Source organism: Tenrec ecaudatus, chromosome 13 (genome assembly GCF_050624435.1).
Source record: "Tenrec ecaudatus isolate mTenEca1 chromosome 13, mTenEca1.hap1, whole genome shotgun sequence".
NCBI lineage: Eukaryota > Metazoa > Chordata > Mammalia > Afrosoricida > Tenrecidae > Tenrec > Tenrec ecaudatus.
Window position 1 is genome coordinate 122858526 of NC_134542.1, and position 20622 is coordinate 122879147.

Sequence of the window (20622 nt, forward strand, 5' to 3'; positions counted from 1 at the left end):
AATCTAACATGCATCACTGAGACTCCCCCGCCTCATCCCCACCCCCCAGGACTGCAGGGCCAGTTCAAACCACTGCTGTTTCCCTCTTTACTAGTGACAGCGATGCTGGAAGAATGGGGGCGGGGTGGCTCTAGTGTTGGCCACCTAAGTCTCTGGGAGGCTGGATGTCTTTATTTATTAATTTATTTGTCTCCTGCTGAGGAGCAAACCAGTGTTTGGTTGAGCTGTTCTCAAAACTGATTTTTCTGGGTGACACTTTAGTTTAGCCAAACATTGACGGCGCCATCACTCCACCAAAAATGTTCACCAATCGAAGACACACTGCCTCCCCTTATTTTAACTTCCTATTAACCTCAAATCCCCCCACCCCATAAAATTACCTCAATCACACACAACCACCAGATTTTCCCCGTCTCTCTGCCCATTCCTTCCGAACCCAGCACCTCGCTGGGAAACCAGACTTCGCCAACTTTTCCACTGCAGCGTGGAAGTGAACGCAGCCCATCAGGGATGCTCGCATGCGGGCAGCAGCCCCTCCTCGCCTTGTCCTCTCTCCCCCTATGCCTAGTGCAGAGCCCCTCGGCGACGACCCTCACCAACCCCCCAGCCCCGGCGGAGGGAAGGGGACCCAGACCCCGTCCTTACCTTCCACTCCCAAAGCTCAGGCACGAGTCCCAGCAACACTAACCGAGAGACTCCCCTTCGGTCCAGATCACCGTGGCCCATTTCCCCGGCTCAGCGCCCCAAATCAGGTTTTAGTCTGAAAAAATGCACACATGCACGGAGCCGACGGCAGAGATGCGGTGACCAAAAAAAGAGGGTGCGAGGAAAAAAAGACCCGGGAGCCCAGAGCCCGGCGCCGCGGGAACCAACCTCCAAGTCCTGAGGGAAACCCCCACCCCACCCCCCACCCCCCGCGAAGAGAGACTCTGAGGAAACCAAAAAAAAAAAAAAAAAAGGCAAGAAGAAGTGGCTTCAGGTGGAGGATTTGTTTTCCTCAAATCAGTCCCCACAACAAACCGATGAGCCTAGAAGAAGGGGGGAAGGAGGGAAAACGCGCCCAGACGCGAAGTGCCCGGCGGCGACTGCGGCGCCTGCAGGCTGGTTTGTCCGGCGCTGGGTTTCTCACACCAGTGCTCGCAGTCCGATGCGAACGCTCAGCTTTGGCTGCTCCCCGTTTCCGCCGCGCCCCCTCCTCAGCCTGCCCACCTCGGGTACGGATGGACCGAAGGCCAGGAAGGGAAAGGGGAGAGGGAGGGCGCTGGGAGGAAAATCCTCGGCCCGTGCTGTGTCTGGAAGCGGTTTGCACGCCAGGCGAGGAGTGAGGCGCACGAGGGAGCGAGATAGTAAAGCTCTGTCACTGGAGTGCGCGCGCTCCCTTGACCCTGGGGCGCGCTCGCCCACCGCCGACCGCCCCCCCCCCCCGCGTGCTCGTGCTCGTGCTCGTGCTCGCGCGCGCGCGTCCTCGCACGCCTTGGGCCCCCGCACTGGCTGCGGAGCGCCGGGTGGCCAGCCCGAGGCTGGAGGCGGCGCGCGGCGCGGCCATGGCACCTGTCCCTGAGCGCTGCCCCCCCCCCTCCCAGGGCGCAGGCGGGCGGGCGAGCGCCTTGGCGGTGGCGGCGGCGGGGGACCAGGGGCGGCAGCGGGGTCTCCTCGGAGCTCCAGCCAAGGGCCACAGAGCGCCCACACGTCAGGGCTGCTCAGAACCAAGCACATCCCGAAAGCTGCGTGTTCTAAGTCTGGGAGCTGGATGCATCCTCTGTTCCCACCGCTGCGGCTGGCGGCGGCTAAGGGGCAGGAGAAGCCCTCTGGGAGGCCAGGCAGGGGCCTAGGAGGGGTGCGGAGTCCAAACAGGACTCGGTGGTTTCTCACTGTGTCTTTCAGCACCTACCGACCTGTCGCCAGCGGAGAGCTGTGGTTCCAGCATCGGAATCCGGAGGCATTGATCCCGTCTGCTGGGCGGGGCATGTCTGGGCAAGCAAAGGGCTGCACATCTCTGGCTGAAACAATAGTAGTTTTTTCTAGGCAAAGCTGCAATTAACATCTTATTTGTTCGGGCTCCATGCGGGCTTGGTCAACACCTCTGCGCGGTGACCGAGGTTGGGCTTCTGGCACTGCTTTCTGCATGGCAATGGGATTCTGTGGTGGTGGCTGAACTTTTTCTTTCTTTTTAATGTGTCTGATTTTTTTTCCAAGTTTCCCCAGTAACAGGTTATGGTCGGGGCGATAAGAAATGAGGAGGAGAGGCTATCCGATTCTTGCCTGAGGAAGGGAAAGTGCTGGGCATGGGGGTGGTCTTTTTCCACCCTAAACCCACTGGCCTCGAATTGATTCAGTCACCACATCCCCATTCCCTTTTATTGTGTGCTTCTCTATTTGTTTAGGCTCCTGGACAGTTGGCTGACGCCATATTTGATGAACTAACCACCAATACATACTGCAAAAGTTGGGCGTGGTCACATGTGCAGGTGTCTGTGGACACGTGCGCAGGCAAGCCTGGTAACATGCAGAAGTGCGCAGTTTGGGGTGGTCAAGTGCGCAGGTGGGCATAGTCACGAGCACAGGCAAGCCTGGTCACATGCGCAGGTTGGCGTGGTCATGTGCAAAGGTGGGTTTGGTCACATGAACAGGTAGGCGTGGTCATGTGCAGAGGTTGCCATGGTCACCTGTGATGGTGGGCATGGTCACGTGGGCAAGTGTCCCTAGTCACGTGTGCAGGTGGGCGTGGTCACCTGCACTGGTGGGGTGGTCACGTGCACAGGTGGACATGGTCATCAGCGGAGGTGGGGGTGCTCACGTGTGCAGGCGGGCATGGTCACACACCCCTTTCCCCTGAACCCTTAGTAGATTATAAATAATTATTTTATCTTATCTTACACTGCCCAGCGTCTCCCCTCACCCACATTCCCATTGCCCATCTCCCAGAGAGGAGGTTCCCCATAGATCCTCAAGATCGGTTCTCTCTTTCTACACCCCCTTGCCTCCCGGTGTCGCCACTCTCACCGCTGGTCCTGAGGGGTTCATCCATCGTAGGGAGTGACCAAGGCCAAGGTAACTGAGAGGAATTACTGAAACCAGAATGAAGGCAGAACATAGTATAGGTTGTTACTCTTAATGGGAGCAGAAAGCCTCATTTTTCTTTCATGAAGGGTTGGTGAGTTTGAACTGCTGACCCTGTGCTTCAAAGTGCAATATGCTAAATCAGCTAATGGAAATTTTATGGTTCATAATGATCTGATCTGCAATTACTTGTTGGAATAGCAAAAGAGAAATAGGATAAAGCTGGAACAGGATGAATTGTGGTTAAAGTAACCAATGCAAAGCAAAAAAAAAAAAATCCCCCCTACTAACTAACAGCCATCAAGTTGATTCAGACTCATAGTGATCTTGTAGAACAGAGCAGGAGTTCCCTCTTTTTCCCAGACTGTAAATCTTCAGAGGGACAGAGGTCTCTCTACATCTTTCCCACTGGGATTGAGTGGTGGATTCAAACTGCTGACCGTGGGGTTTGTAGCTCAAATCAGAAAGTATTGTCTAAAAGTTTTAGCCTACTGGGAAAATATTTTAACGTAAAATAAATAAGTAAAATTGATAAAATAGATAAAAGGAAAAAGTACAAATAAAACAATACTGGGGCTCACCAATTTAATCAGAGTGAGCAGCAATTTGAAATATATATAAGGAAAAGACCTTCAGATATGATTAAGGTATGCCGTATGGGAATTTTAACTGAAAATAATTCCATAAGTTACTTTCTATGAACAGTAATAAGATCTTCTCTGAGAATATAACTTAAGTTATAATGCAATCAAATGACTTCAAGGAAAATGAAATGTATGGCACCTACGAAATAATTATCAGAGAATTCTAAGATGGAGAAATCCAAAAATCAGAGTGAGAACCCTCATGAAATCTTTGTTACATATATACAAATATATTTTATTGATGGGTCATATTACACATCTCATTTGTATGACAGTATAATTACTTTATCATAAATTGCATATAATTCCCCTTGCCTAGAGTAGCATATATCATTTTGAAATAATCCCTTTCTGAGTCAAGTAATCGAAAAATTCACAAAGAGCCTTGTAAAAAATGATTTTGGGTAGACACATGGAGAGTGCACAGCTGAAACTTTTTTTTCACTAAACAGATAAAGCAAGGTAGGGATATTGTTTTACAAATGTTTCCTTGAAAGAAGTATATCTTTTTGAGCCTGAAATACATTAAATTTATATATTTTGGGAATAACATATAAGGCTAAGCAGAATAAATATGAAAAGTTAAGTAGCTCTACAAAAAAAGATGAAAGTGAGTGTGTTAGGCCAGGTTGACTAAAGAAACAAACCCAGTAATACTCATGTCGGTATAAGAAAGAGCTTTCTATCGAGAAGCATTATATATCAAGAAAACATCCCAGCCAAGGCACACTCACGTTCCTAAGTCCTACACTAGTCCATAAGTTCCTCTTTAGACTCACAAAGCCACATGAAACAATGCCGAATGCAGGAATATCACAGGCCAGTGGGTGCAAAGTCGTGTGGATCCAATGGCTGTGTAAACATCACCGGAGTTCTTGCAGCCATCGGGGTCAGGCAGCAGGAATGAAGGCAGAGAGATAGGAAGAGGTTCCCAGGGCCTTCCTGATGAGAAGGCCATGCCCACAAAGAGGTACCATCATGCTGTGTCCTGATTGACAAGCTAGACTCCACTCCTGTCCTTTTAGAAATCTTCAAGTTGACATGAACTTATGTAACTAGCACAGACCACCCCTTATGAACCTAACACCTTTCCACAACTCTTTAACCATAATTTTAAAACAAAACAATCATAAAATCATAGTTGTATCTAACAGTATCAAACTAAAATGCATACCACTCAAAGTGTGCCAGCCTCATTTAAATACTATAATTAAACAAAACAATTTAAATACTATAAGCAGACCATTTAAATTCTATAAGTAAACAAAACAAAAATATTCTATGCCTAACATTGAAATTATGGGAAAACCTACAGCATCATTCTATAATCCTATCAACATTTCCCCCACCCATCCATGTTGCTAAGCCACCTTCTTCATGCCTTTGTCTTCCACATTCCGGGTGTCCAATGTCTCTACTGCCCCTTCTATCAACCCAGGACTCTGAGGATACAAGCATTTTCGTTGATGTGAAGAATCTCATTCTAGATGGCACCTGCGTGTCTGCATCCATCATTAAAGTCAAACCAGGACAGGCCATCCATAAAGTCAGCAGGAAGATGCACCAATTCACAAGCTCAAAAATCTTTTCTTCATTTGGTCAACTCATTGTGGGCCACCTCACTTGGCCTCACTCGGGTGCCCATGAGCTGTCTTGACTTTTGACCAAGAGTCCCTGTCACAAATACTCACCCACCTTAGCCCCCTTGTGCTATGTCATAGGCTCAGGTTCCCACAGCTCTTTAAACTTGAGACCAGGCAATCTGCTCTTGTTTGCAACTCTAGTCCCTGTGAACTAGGTCCACAGGGGTCAGTGGCCAGATGCTCTATTCATATTTCCCACGAATCATTTCTATGATGCGTTATAGCAATAAAAATAGATAGAAAAGATCGATGTAATCCTAATACAGTCAGATACTAAACACATTCTGAAAACATTCCAATTGAATCCTTTCTGATCTAAACTATCCCATTCACATGCATTATGGTCTTAGGCCTCTGGTGGCACCAAGCTAGGACCAGGCCTTTGGTCACCCAGTTTGACTAACCAGCATGGCCTCAGAGAAGTTCAAAGGGTATTTTTGCCCCCTGAACTCAAAATTTACACCTGTCACATTCATTTTTACAACATTTCAGACCGAAATAACCAAATACAACTTCTGGGCATCAGAACCTTCACTTCCCATGTCCTTCCCAGAAGAGAACAAGTAAAATACATTACTATATTTGACCTCCAGCTAGTCAAAGAGAAAGACTATCAGAAAGCAGAGAGGTCAGGCAAGCATCCTCTCTCCGCCTTCATGATTTGTTTCTCTAGTATTCCACTCCCTAGATACCATATTGTGTAAGGCCAGGTTGACTAGAGAAACAAATCCAGTGACATTCATATATGTGTAAGAAAAAGCTTTATATCCAGAAATAATTCTGAATCAGGAAATCATCCCAACCCAGTCCAACTGAAGTCCATAAATCTAATACTAGTCCATAATTTCTTCTCCAGACTCATGAAGCCGCATGCACTGTTGCTGAATGCAGGAATGTCGCAGGTTGTTGGGTGCAAAGTCTTGTGGATCTAATGGCTGTGTGCACATCTCCAGAGGTCTTGCAGCCATCAGGGTCAGGCAACAGGAAGCTGAAGCCAGAGAGGGAGGAGGTTCCCAGAACTCTCCGTAGTAGGAGGCCACGCACACAAGGAGATACCATTAGGCATAATTGGAAGGCTACGCTCCACCCTGTACTTTGATAAATCTTCAAGTTGACATGAGACTATGTGCATTTGTATTCGTACTGGGAAGTAAGATACTAATAAGATGATATAGACATCTAAAGAAGACAGAGTAAGTTTCAAAAAAAACAGCTATGAAGTTATTAGTTTCTAGGCTTTGCTAAGTTAATTTCCCATGTAATGTTCAGAAAAATATGAATAATAATATTGCTAATCTATAGAATTATTTTATAGAGTGGCATGGACATACTGATAATGAAATTAATGTTAATACATTGGCCTGGTCAAGTGAGGAGGTGTGCGTGGCCATGTGCATAGGTGAGTGTGGTTACATAAGCAGGTGTTTGGTTACATGCACGGGTTGGCATGGTCACGTGCACAGGTGGGCGTGGTCTATGTGCCCACATAACCTCCTCACCACTGTGTGCCCATATCCCTTCACCAGTCTGTGTGCCCATGTCCTCTCCTCACCAGTGTGTCCACATCCCCTTCTCACCACAATCTGTGTGCTCACATCACCTCCTCATTACCGTCTGTGTACCTACATTCCCTACATCATAGTCTGTGTACCCATGTCGACCCCCCAGTCTTTATTCCCCCACATTAACCCCCGCCGCCTGGGCAGCCCTCCTCATGCCCTAGGTCCTCACTAGTTTGTGTACCCCATGACCGCAACCGTGGGGGGCTCGTGGCCCTGGTGGCATAGCAGTCTCCGTTTGGTAGCGAGGTCCTGTGCACCTCCTTGTTCCGTGCCTCCCTGTCCTCCAGCAGATGCTGCTGCACCTGCAGGAAGGTCTCCCCTGCAGCGCCTGGCAGAGGGTGGGGTGAGCATGTCATCTGCGCCTGTGTCCATGACGTAATTCCGGGTGGGGAGCAGAATGGGACCCTGGGCCTGCATGAGAGCCGTGAGCATGGAACCTATGGACGACATCATCCCAGGGCGAGGGTGGGGTAAACCATCCAGGGCATGTTCAGTGCCACCAAGTTCACATCACAACAGTGTCCTGAGCTCACCCTGGAGCAGGGGTGCCCATATCCTACAGGAGTGGTTTTCCTTATAACAGAGGAGGTGGGACACAGAGGGACACAGAGGGGAGACGGCCTTGTAGAGACGGAGGCACAGGTTGGAGAGATGCAGACACAAGCTCAGGAATGTAACAGGGCCCCCAGGAGCTGGGAGAGAACACGAGGGAGGACCCTCCCCTGGAAGCCTCCTGAGGGAGCACAACCCTGCTCACACATGGACCTCAGATTCCAGGTCACCAGATCTGGGAGACAAAGTTGTGACCTCAAGCCTTGGATTTCTATCCCCTTGCTGTGTCCCTCTGGACACTCAGGCCCCGAGGTCTCTCAAGGTCCCCCTGCGCAACTCCCAAAGGGCAAGCCATGAGCACACAGACCTGAGGCCATGATGTAGCGAGAGCCCCCACCCTGTTGGTCTAGGGGGGATGGGTCCTCCTTCAGGTCGGACCTGGTGCAGAAACAGGAGGGCATGTTGGCTGCAGAAGTGGGTCATCCCCTCCCCGCCCGTCACATGCTATCTTCGTGTTCGCCCTGCTGACACTGTCTGCGATGGCATCTGCTTGGCAGCCTTCTCGAGGTGCACCACAGACGAGGGCACCAGGCCCGGAATCTGCCACCAGCACCCACAGGGTGCTCAGCAATGAGGGTCAGCGGTCCACCCTAGGGCTTACTGCTGCCCCACACTGTCTTCTGCTGTCCATGATACACCACTGCCCCACTGTCCATGACTCATCACAGCCACACTGTCCTCTAGTGTCCATGATCCTCTGTTGTCTGTGCTGTGTCAGGATGGGAGGTGACAAAGGCTGCCAGCATCCACCTGAGCAGGGGGATCTCAGAGTCTTTGGGAAACTAACACTGTAACACTGAGGGACATGTGGCGAGCACTATATTCCCCAATTTTTAACAGAGGGAATCTGGAAAGCTAGCCTTCCCTGGTAGGAAAGCCTCCCCTTTGGTGAGTCAGAGGTAAGTCCAAGTACATCATCCTGCTTTAAATATCGTTCCCAGCATTTCCCCCCGACCAGCTACACTGCCTTAAAGTGTGCACAGGTTTGATTTTAGGTCCCTACAGGAGCAGACACCCTGTTGCTACCTCTTCCCGCCCTGTCAACCAGCCCCACTCGCACCTTCCCCCACTGCAGGTCTGAGGTTTCCTCACCTGTGAGCTCAGGGACCTGACTGTTGATGCCATCCACCTTGTGACAGTATGTATGATTGAATGTGCATGTCTTTTGGCTAACTGTAAATATCCCAGTATAGTAAAGACAGCCTCGCTTCTCTTCCCCTTCCACATGGACCACCAAGAGGGGCTGAGGTGAGCATGCTACCATAAAATGTATCTGACTCCTACATTTAATCTCTCTCTTATCGTTCTTATTCTCTTTGACTTTACAGTAATCTTCATATACTATAACCGTACAACTGGGCCTACTGACCCTTTGGTTGTCAGAAGTTGGTTTCCTCTAACAAGAGTCCACCTGAGCAGGGGTATCCCAGAGTCTACTGTGCAGGGGGGAATCCCAGTCTACCTGTGCAGGGGGAATCCCAGAATCTACCTAAGCAGGAGGATCTCAGCCAGGGTCAGCTGCAGCCAGGCCTCCTTGGGGCAGGCGTAGCAACTGAGGATGTACAGCACAATGGTGAAGCAGTCAAACACCTGCATGCCCCAGGCTGTCTCCAGCTCCCTCTGCAAGGGCCAAGAGGGGAGCATCTGAGAGCTCAGCTGGGCACCGAACAAACCTGAGCATGGGGCAACCACCTGGGCAGATGTGCAGTTGGGTGTTCAGCACACCTGTGCAGGGGTCATGGTTGAGGACATGAACACCTGGCCAAGTACACATCTGAGCAGGGAACAACCCTGGAACATGATACACAACTGAGCAGGCGGCAAACCTGGTCGATGCAAATCTAGGCAGAGAATGCACCTGCACGCCTGGGCAGGTATACACACCTGAGTAGGTGTCATACAGGCAGACCACAGCTGGGCAGGTGGCCATGGATAAAGTGGGACTATCCCTCTGTTACTCCCCGACTTGATCGTCCTGCAGCAGGCTCTGCCCCCCACCTGTGTCAATAGTCACACCTGGTAGCTGCAGGTGCTCAGCCCGGGTGTGTGATTACCTTTTGTCAGGAGGCATTCTCTCCACATTCAGGAAGACAGACGTGACTTCTGGGGATCCACGGAGCTCCTCTAACGGAAGAGGACGTCACAGGAGTCTGGTGCCCTCACACACCTGCCCTAGAAGTCATTCTGAGGACAGTGGGGTGCCTCAGGGGTGCACAGGACAGCCACACAGTGGGCAGAGGGGGAGTCTGGGGTCTCCTTGCAGGTGTGTGACCCCCACAGCCCTGTCAGTGCAGGCAGATTATTGGCAGCCTGTCTGACGGGGTCTGGGGACGGGGGCTATGCCGCAGGTACGATGGTCAAGGGACCTAAGTGGCTGAGGACAGCAGGGGCTCTGCACCCAGCATGGCGAGTGGGGCGACAGGTGCCGAGGGGGCGCCTGCCCAGGGGCAGCGGGTGCATGGCAGCAGGTCCCACTTCCACGTCTGAGGTTCAGGGCTAAAAGCCCTGGGTTTCTCCAGGGACCGGGCTGCAGCCTTTGCCAATACTGGAAGGGCTTGCCAGCTGTGGGGTGGTCCCAGGCTCTGGGTGGGCGGGCAGGCGGGCAGGTCAGGGAAGAGGGGTCTGTGCTGCCAACCCCCATAGCGCACCTGTCAGCTGCTCCAAGTTGCCTCGGCCAAAGACCAGTCTGCTGTCGGGCGGCTTCGTGGGCACCACCAGGCTCTCCACCACCGACCAGCCGTCCAGCGTGTGCACCAGAGACCCACTCAGCCACTGGCCACTGTGCTGCGGCCCGAGGAAAATGCGGAGCTGAAAACAAACTCAAGGGCCTCGCCCTCTCTTGTTGCCACGCCCAGAAACCCCTAGCCTCCAAGCCCAGGACATTCGGAGGCCACCCAGCCCCGCTTCCTAACCCCCAGAAGTCTAACCTCAGAGGCCCCGCCCTGAGCATTAGGCCCGCCCCCAGGAGCCCGTCCATCCCCTCTGGTCCGCGTCGGCTTCCACGGGACCCACTTGCTGTCCAGGTGGAGCGGGCACGCGCGCGCGGGGCGCCGGCCGGCAGCCGGGCCCCTCAGCTCAGCAGCGCCTCTTCCTCGTCCCGCACCTCCTCTCCTTCCAAGTCTTCCGGCTCCTCTCCCCGGGCTTCTGCCCTCTGCACGCCGCACGCGGGACCCACCACTACCCCGGAGCCCGGGGACTGAAGGAGGCGGGGCGGGGCGGGGCGGGGCGGGGCGGCCGTGAGTCTCGCGAGAGAGCCAGAGCCCACCGTGGAGGGCAGCCCGGAGGGTAATAATTCGCTCCTGCCGCCGCCGGGGGCGGGGCTTTTACCGAGTCTCCATTGGCCGCACCGGGTCACATGTTCGCTAAAGCTGAAGCCAAGCCATTGGCCCTGATCTAGACTTGGGGGCTCTGTGGATGCTGTCTTCCCTAGGAGGCCAGCTTGGGGTTCCCGACTGGGGAGAATCTCAGGATTCCTGACAGGGCAGCAGTTAAGTGCTCACCCGCTGACTGACGGTCATTTGTTCAAACCCGCCAACCGTACCGCTGAAGCAAGACCAGGTGATCACCGGCCTTAAAGGTGACACTCTGGTGTCACTTGGGGTCTCTGTGAGTGGGAAGGGACTCGAGGGCACCTGACCACAAAACGAGCTGTGGACCCACCCTGGTCCCTTCCAGAGCCCTATTGGCACCGTGGTTAAGCGCTGTAAACGGAAAACAACAGCGGCTTGAACCCAAGGTGGGAGAAAAGACAGGCAGTCTGTTCTCTTCAAGATACTCGAGCCGGTTCGCCTCAAAGCAACCTGATGTACAAAAGCACAAAACACGGCGGGGCTGCACTATCCTCACCAGCGCTAAGTTTGAGTCCATGGCTGTAGCCGCCTGTCTGCCCATCTGCTTGAGGGCCTTCTTCCTTTTCCCTGCCCCTCCACTTTACCAAGCAGGATGTCCTTCTCTAGGGGCTGGTCTCTCCCCACAGCATGTCCAAAGTACGCGAGACCAAGTCTCGCCATCCTATTTGAAGCCTAGGCCACATCGTGAGGCAGTTCTCTGTAACAGGGGCCACTAAGTCGGAATGAACTTGGAAGATCAGTAAGCCTCCCTTCAGGACGCCTGGGAGCCCAGAGGTGGAATATCTGAGGGCAGCTCAGGAAGAGCTTCCTGCCACTGGTGCATAGTGTGGAGTCAGTTTTCCCTTTCATGAGTGCCCCAGACCCGCTTCGAACTCGGCCCCCACAGAATAACTATGTTCCCTTCAAACTCGCCTCGCCATTTGCATTAGGCCAGGTGGACTAGAGAAACAAGTCCAGTGACACTCATATCTGTTAGTTTTATATCAAGAACTAATTATGCATCAATAAAACATCCCAGCCCAGATCCAGTCCATAAGTCCAATACTAGTAAATAAGTACCTCTTCAGAATCATGCAGCCACATGCAATGATGCTGAATGCAGGAAGATCACAGGCCAGCCAGCGCAGAATCTTGTGGATCCAAAAGCGGTGGACACATCTCTAGGGTTCCCGAAGGTCTCGTGGCTCATCAACAGGAAGGTGGAGGCAGAGATAGAGGAGAAGTTACCGGAACCCTCCTTGTGAGGAGGCCACGCCCACAAGGAAGCACCTTCAGGCTGGGATTTGATTGACAGGTAGACTTCACCCCTATCCTTCAAGTTCACAAGGAATTCTGTAACGCCCACACCACTCACCAGAATAAAGGCTCATTTGTTTACGCTGATACATAAATAACAGTTTATTTTAATGCACTGCACTAATTCTGGAGAACAGAGAGAAGATGTGTAGGGCCTGGCTGATGTGACTGTCATATGGGGTTACCAGAGAAATAGGAGCAATCTGTCTAGTCTTCAGGAACTTCAAATCCCTGAAGGAAAGAGTGTGTGTGTGTGTGTGTGTGTGTGTGTGTGTGTGTGTGTGTGTGTACAGTACTAGGGCCACCTGGTCAAGTTTCAGGAGTGCCTTGAACCCCGCTTTAGTCAATGCAATCGTGCAGCCACAGCAACAGCAGAACCACCACCACCTCTGCCACCCAGTCGACCAGCCCCAAACCTACTAACTCACCACCCCTGGTGCCCTCTGTTTGAAGTGGATCAATCCCATCAAACGGACAGAAGCGTCGTATTGTCTTTGTCACGCTTAGGTTTTATTATTCACTGCCTGCCATCGTATATATGGGGGATAAGGGGTTGAAGGTTCAAACATACGCCCTCCCTTCCCACCCTCCTCTCGCTGCGCAGGCCCTCTTCCTTTGTGAAGAGAGGTGATGGATGGATGGATGGATGGATGGATGGATGGATGGATGGATGGATGGATGGATGGATGAGAGAGAGAGACAGAGAAACAGAGAAACTTCTCACAGGAGGGCCTTCTCTAGGCTCTCAGAGTGACTGGGAGTAGGAGGGAGTGGTGGCCGGTCCCACCGTGTGCGCCATAGTGCACGCGCGCCTGGCCTAAGGGTAGACCTGACGGGACTCCCAGTGATACCCCCTAGCGGCGATGAGGAGGATGACAGGATCTCTTCTAGGCAGCACTGGTCTACCCACCTCTCTTGTCCAGGGCGGCCCGTGGTTCCTGGCGAGGCCGGGAACCCCGGGCCGCCCCTCGACTTTTTCCTTCTCTTCTATCCCTCGCCCCTCTCCGCCGCCCTGGTCGACCCGGGCCGACCCAGGAACAGGGAGACAGGCGCGCCCGCGCGCCTCTTAGTCGTCAGGGAGGGAGAGACGGGATGCGCCCGGCTGGCCCCCACGCCTCCGCCGCGCACACCGCCGCACAGCGCAGACAGACAACCCTCAACACGGCAGACTGGGCCAGGGACGCACACTGGGCCACCAGGCGGAGCGAGCGGGTGACAAGTGTCCAACCTCCCCTCTCCCCGCCCTCACGCCCCAGAACGCCCGACCCAGGCACGCGAGCAGAACAAGCCAGAGACACAAAAACCTTGTGTCAAGGGCTGACTTTCACAATGAGATCACAGCCTGCCTGCCTGCCTGCCTGCCTGCCTCTCGCTACCTAACTCCCCACCACCTAACTCCCACTCTCACTTCCTACCTACCTATGCCCTACCTCACCTCTACACCGCACTCCCACTCTCACTCTCACTTCCTACCTACCTATGCCCTACCTCACCTCCCTACCTCACTCCCACTCTCACTCACTCTCACTTCCTCCCTACACCCTAGCTCCCACCACTACCTACCTACCCCCCCCCATTACCTGCCCTAACTCCCCCCACTACCTCCTTTATCCCCTCCACCCTACCACACACAAAACGCAAAGTAATGTAACAGCTAATTTAGTTCCCCAGACGGGGAGGGGGGAGGGGGGAAACAACACGGCTCAGCTTGAATCACTTTCATGAAACAGTTAGTAGTAGCCTGGAAATCCTTCGTCTTGCAAGGGCTGCTCCGTCCAAGGTCAAGGAAGCAGACAGCAGAGTCTTCCAGAGAGCGATGCACTCGGTCCAGCCGGAGGCAGCAGGCAGTCAGATGGGTCCCCCACGCTTAGACAGATCACCGGATCCGACCATCCCAAGCTCAAGCGAAGTGTACTATCGCACCAGCGGTATGGCTATGCACATCTGAAAGGGGGGGAAAAACCTCACGCTTTAGCGGCAGGATCCATGGGTCGAGTGCCCTGCCCCCACACACAGGTTGTAGACATTAGCTCACAATTGGAGTCACGTGGTGGGGTGACACCGCAAGAGAGCGAGAGAACCTGGGCTTACAGAGTCATTTATCTCTCTGCCCACCGGATCAAAACGACGACCTTATTACACCCCAACTGTTCTTATAGGCCAGGTTGGCACAGTAAGCCGATCACACCACCCAACATAGCACGCTCGCGCCCCCCAACCCCCAACCCCTGAGGTCCCCTCTCTATCCCTTTCCTATAGGGAAAGGAAAAACGTCTTTGCAACCTGAGGACTAACCCCTCTCCCCCTCTTGTGGGCCTCTCAATGAAAACCAAAGCAAACAGCAGAGACGGTGGCCTAGACGCCTCCCGCAAGTCACATCCACCCGGCCTGTTGGACATAAGGGCTTCTCCCCAACCTCTCTGCCTTGGGAACCTAATGAAAACGCCCCTCCCAGGGGGAAACTTCCCCAGGGCCACTTTGACATAATACAGACCTCATTAATAGGCGCCGCTGAACTTTTACCCTGGCCTGTGTCCTCAGAATACACTGACTGTGTTGGCCAGGCGCGTCCTTTGCATCATGCACCCCCCACCCCATCATAATACCCTTCACAGTTCTCCACTGTCCCAAGAATGTTCCCCCCGGTGGGGGCGGGGGAAGGACAGCCCCCTACAATGAATCGTGGGCTCAGCAGGCTAAATCTTACAGCGGAGAGAGAGATGGAAGTCCTGTATAGAATGAGATGGAAATAACAGAGGCAGACACAGCTCAGGGGTAAAGCTTGCCCACTCTCAGCTGCACTTGGTGGTCCACTAGACTCAACGGAGCAGCCTAATCTTGCTCACTCTCGAGTGGGCTCAACCTCTACCACTACCACCCTGATGGGAAGCGAGCGGACCTACCTACCTACCTACCTACCTACCTATGGTGGCATAAACAGTGGTGTCTGTCTGCTTACTCTAGAGGGCTGACCACCCTGAGGGAGAATAACCCAGAACCTACCTTGGGTGAATGACCTTTCAGTGGGATATGCCTGGGGGAGAGACAACTCGGGAGAAAGCTTGCCTTCCCACATTCCCCACCCACCAGGCTGACTTCTGTGGGGGGCCCAGGCTGTGGTCCTTACACACCTTTAGAAAAGCAGACGCCTTACAGAATAGGAGGGAGGGGCAGCTGTGTTTGAGAAACTTGGACTCTGAACTAGAACTAGAACTCTACAGTCAGGGTTAGATTGCTCGCTCACTCACTCAAACCAGTCGCAGAGTCCGTCCCTGGAACGACAGACCTCCCCAACCCCTTGCTCCAGGTAGCCGCTTGGGTGAGAAAGACCCACATGCTGCCCACGCAGGAAGGCGAACAGCAGTGAGTGTGCGAAGATAGATAGATAGATAGATTTTTTTTTAAGCGCACGTGCAGAACAAGCCAGATTCTGCAACTCAGCCAGGACCTATTCCTCTGTGGAGAGGTGATGGATGGATGGATGGATGGATGGATGGATGGATGGATGGATGATGGAGAGACAAACACAGACAAACCCCACACAAGAGGGCCTTCCCCTCCCCTCTGGGCTCTCAGAGCCACACACTCATAAGCCATACAACAGACACAGAAAATCAGGATTCCACACCCCTGCTTTTCCCCACGCACCAACAAGCAGATGGCAGGAAGAGGGTAGGGACCCGCGGACAGAGCGAGAGGAGCGGTCCCATTCGCCATGAATGTCCATCCCTCGTCCCTCCTCTGGCGCGGCTTAGGTCCGGCTCAGGAGAGCGCGACAGCACCACATCGATCGGGGTTGTGTTCAAAACTCAAGTCACTCGAGGAGAGCAAAAGTTTCAAAAAAAACAAAAACAAAAACCCTGTAGGAAGCTGGGGGAGGTCAGGGAAGGAAAAAAAGGCCCAGTTTCTGCCTCCGCCAGACTCACCCAGGGCCACTGAAGGACAGCCGCCAAAAAAGGACACGGGGAGTGCCTGACACGGGAGACGGAGCCCACGGGGCATGAAAGGCGCTCCGCTAATCATAGCACGGCTGCCCGGGATGCCTGCAGCGGGCAGAGCACACGGGGAGCACAGAAGATCCTTCCTGCCAACCTCTCTGTGGGTCTCGCCACCCTCAAGAGCACTGGAGGCCAGAGGAGGCACCACAGGGTCCGGACACAGCTGGACTCTCGAGAGGGGGAGGGGGGCGCAAGGGCCTCAAAGCAGGCGACTCACACAGGATCAAAGGGACCGCGCCGCTGGCCATCGGTAACCCAAAGGCGACCCAGGGAACCTACACACGTCCAGAGCATCAGAGCGACCTCTTCAGTGAGGGCCACTGAAGACGAGCATGTCAGCACCTATCTGGTGGCCCAAAATGACCGAGTTCAGTGAAAAAATACCACGCCAGGAGAAGGGCGGTGGTTTCTCCCACACGAGGTGCCCCCCCGGAACTGTGTTTTGACCCAAGGCCTGCCACGTGACCCCATAGCACTCACTCCGGAGGTCCTGGGACCCTCTGGTCAACCTCCAGAGAATAAAGGAGGCAGGGGAGAGGGGCAGCGTGCCCTCGCGCGAGGCCGGCGCAGTACACCCGAGGTCCCGCATATCGGCGGGGCCGGCCACTGATGTGGAAGCATGTGTGAGGAACTTAGACATTTTTCTTAGGCTCCGCCTGAGGAGCCAGGGAAGTGGGTATTTAGGAAACAGTCTGGCTTCACAGTGGGCAGTGCCCATATCCGGCGCAAGGACACCGGTTTCCTGGGCTCATTAGGCTCCAAGTTAGGACTTGGACAAATTCTCTTTGATGGTCTGAGCCTTCACCCTTGGACGGGTGGTCGCTGACGTTCCCTGGAACAGACCACCTGTCTTCTCAGTCGGGTGTGGTCCCCGAAGGCAGGTTCCCAGGAGCCATGGCTGCACAGTGATTACACACGTTGGGCTGCTCACCGTGTCTAAACCACCAGAAGCTTTACGGGAGAAAGAACTTTCTACACCTGTGAAGAATTTTTCGGAAACTCACCGGAGCAGTTCCCTGAGCATGAATCCGCTAAGGGCCGGTTATGTGAACTCACACGTGCGTTTTGTAATAATAAACTGCCGCCTCCAACGGGTCCGGCTTCACTAAAGGCGGGTCCAAGCACGTGCAGCGCAGGATCAGGGCGACCAAGAGCCACCAGGACCGGTCTGAACCCCAAGTGGGCATTCAGATTATCAGTAGTCTCCTCTGATGGTACCATCACCAGTTGTGGCTGAGGCTCCTGAGTCCAGGTAGGGTTACAGTGAACTTCACGGGTCCCTCCAAAGGGCCGATAGCCATTGGCAGTGCCCGCGGATGAACGCGGGTCTGAGCGCCCTGTGCTGGTCGACCAAGACTGACGGACACCGACACTGACGACAGAGGTGGCAGTGAAACCCGCCAACCCGTAAGGCTGCAGGTATAACCTCGGGCCACCTCTCCAGGCCGATGTTCTGTCACCGCCTGGACGACCCAAGTGACGCCGCCGGCGCCGGTGACAGGTCGCTCCGGTCCCATGGCAGCGACAGAGCTCCAGAGAGAAAGTGAAAGTGACCGCTAGGTGGAGGAATAGGAAAAATAAAATGTTTAAGATAAATATTAACTTAAACTAATAAAATTAAAAGAAGTATAAGGTACAGGATTATGTAAAAATTATATATTCTATTATGTTGATTACTGAAGTCGAACAATGTTTTACATCAAATTTATTAAAATAAATTATGTAAAATACTATGAAATAATAAACACAGGAAGTGAAGCCTTTAAACAAATAAAAGAAAATAAATTAGTTGAATGTGTATCCATTTCATATAGCATTAAATTTAATTTTATATATGTAAGAAACTGAAAAAAAATCCAAAAACAAAAAAAAAGAAACTGAAAATAATTGGAGGTTAAACTTACTTTAAATCAATGTTGAAAGACAGTGAATACATGTAGACAGTAAAATTACTTTGAAATACACAATATAATTAGAATTATTATACCAGAATAGCAATGTATTTAATATATAATTAAATAGCAGTAATAAAACTGAGTAAAATTGTATTACATTTACCAGAAATACATGAATTGAAAATTAACGAATAAATGTCATTTTCAAACTGGTTGTAAGATTGTGATGACAACATTTCCGAATCTCCATGATGGTGTTCTTTAAGAAGTAATGAATGGTATTTATTGTACAACTGTGGTGTGCCTGCTCTGTCTGAGGTCCGGATTGTGCCCTGCAGGACCTCTCGCCAGGTGAACCATCTGGGAATCTGGAGGTGAGTGAACTCCATCTCTGCCGGGTTGTTAGTGCAGGGTACATTGGTACCCCTGGACTGGCAAGAAATCATCCCTTAATTATCCATTGGATCCTCAACTTCTTTATGGGTCTAGCACAAATCCTTCCAAAATCTAGCACCATAAACTTAACTGCGCTCTCAGCCTGAAAAAAAATGACGTCTGAATTAGAAGCCTTGACCCCAGACAGCATATACACTGACAAGAATGCCATCCAGGACAGACATTGACCTCAAATGGCCAAGGGAAGACAGTCTTACCCTGCTCCCTATCCTGCTCCCTACCCTGTGAGCTCCTCTTGGCAGGCAGAAGACTCTGGCTCATTCTGGGTCCTTGCACTTCCCAGTTTTCCCGTTCCTTTCTTTTCCTTTTCTTGCCATGCTTTTGCTTTGTATCATTTCTTTCTCTGCTTTCCTTTTTCTTGATTTTTTTCTATTTTCCGTTGACCACTTTCTTTGCTGGGACTGCCTCATGATTTGTTTCTCCCCCCTCCCTCCTTTCTTTGGCTTTACAAAGAGAACTTTATTCTGTCGTCCTTGAGGTACAGGACAAAGAAATATAGACGTGGCTGTTTAAAAAAATAAGGTTCTCAACAGGTTGGCTGTAGGAAGTACTGGTCTCTTTTCAACATCTGAGGTGCCTGCATTCCTCAGAGATCTCCCTGTCTGGCATTCATGTTTTACTGAGTCAAGAATGTTTCCAGGGCAGGAATCTTGACTTCAATGGAAATGATTGTCTCCTAGGAGCCTTGTGGCATAGTGGTTATGCATTGGGTGAAATCTGCATGGCGGGCAGTTTGAAACCAGCAGCAGCTCCACATGAGAAAGACTGGGTTTTCTACTCCTTTAAACAGTCTCAGAAACCCACGGGGGGGGGGGGAGGGGCAGGGGGTTGCTAAGAGCAATTGCAGTGAATTTGGGTTCCTTGTTTGCTGATGGGAGTCAGCATCCTCTCTGCTTGCTGGCTTTGCTCTCCTTTGATGTCTTGTAGAGGAGATGTTTTTTCCTTTACTGCTCATCACCCTGCATTCTACTCCCATCAAGGATTACAGTCTTTTTGTTTTCTTTCATCCTTTTTTCCCTAACCCTAAAAGGGTTACAGTCTTGGAAACTCCCAGGGCAGTTCTACTCTGTCCTACTGGGTTGCTATGAGTCAACCTCCCAGTCTTGTTTTCCTTACCTCTTTTCTGGTCTGGCAGCAGGAGCTCTGGGTGGGCAAATCTACCTGGATTCCATCTTCCCTCTCTCCCGCTTGCTCTTTTTGAAAGTTACAGTTAATCCACTATTTTTACCTTCTGCTGCTGTTCAAGTATGCTTTAATCCTAGGCAGGGGATAAATGAGTTTTTTTGGCCTTTAAAGATGAACTGAGAAGCCCACTCAGGGATGCTATGAGGGGAAATATTTTCAGTTTCTTAGTAGCCCAACTAGCTGAATAAAAATTCTTCTACATTTCAAGACATTATACTGGCTGTCGTTTATTTGAACCCTCAACACTAAAAGTCAAGGGCAGGTTTTCACACTAGAAGAAACATTCGTTGATGGTTACCAGGAATAGGGATGGAAGTGGGGGAGGGGAAGGTATGGAATTTGGGGTCAACAAATATTAATTTGGATGAAAAGGAAAGAAATGTACAATAAGAGGAAGGTTAGGGACAAATGAAGGAGACAAGGGAAAGTATCTGGGAAATTTTCATGAGTGAAAAGCAATAGAGACAAATACTCATATACACAATCCCGCAATAGTTACTTGGATAGACATGCAGGATGACTGACTGTGGCAGGGAAATCAGAATACAATTAAAAGATACAATTCTGAAGGGACTGTTTCCTGATTTTAAACCATGCAGTAGTCTCTCGTTCTTTTAGATTCTTGTATCTTATTTATCTTCTGGAATTTTATTTGGAGTAGTATGAATTCTAATTTTTTTCAAACCATTTTTCCATAGTAATCGAAGCAACCTGTTTCATGTGGACTTAAGGCATTGGTTACTTAGCTATGGTGACCCTAGGAGAAAAATACATGGGAACCCTACTAACTATTTAGGTATTCTGTACAGGCAGAAGAATGCTAGAGCAGGTGAACAGCAGTTCAACTCAAACCACAATAATAGAGAGTCACGACCCCTCAAACAATTCCTAGACTTGAGCCAGATTACAGACCCACAGCCC

The 20622-nt window shown here is 51.5% G+C and overlaps 1 long non-coding RNA gene and 1 pseudogene across 4 annotated transcripts; one reads left to right on the forward strand and one right to left on the reverse strand.

The window, feature by feature from the left end:
• The window catches only part of LOC142424072 (uncharacterized), a 783158-nt pseudogene that overhangs the window by 557730 nt on the left and 204806 nt on the right, over positions 1–20622 (forward strand).
• Positions 7019–10720, reverse strand: LOC142424690 (uncharacterized). 4 transcript variants are annotated; one of them, XR_012779389.1, is made up of 4 exons: positions 10534–10720; positions 10170–10305; positions 9576–9705; positions 7019–7899 (listed from the first exon to the last, which is right to left on the reverse strand). It is a non-coding gene; the product is annotated as an uncharacterized LOC142424690 (long non-coding RNA). The 4 variants fall into 4 exon arrangements; XR_012779387.1 differs by having other exon boundaries at positions 7019–7346; positions 7829–7899; positions 9576–10305; XR_012779388.1 differs by having other exon boundaries at positions 7019–7346; positions 9576–10305.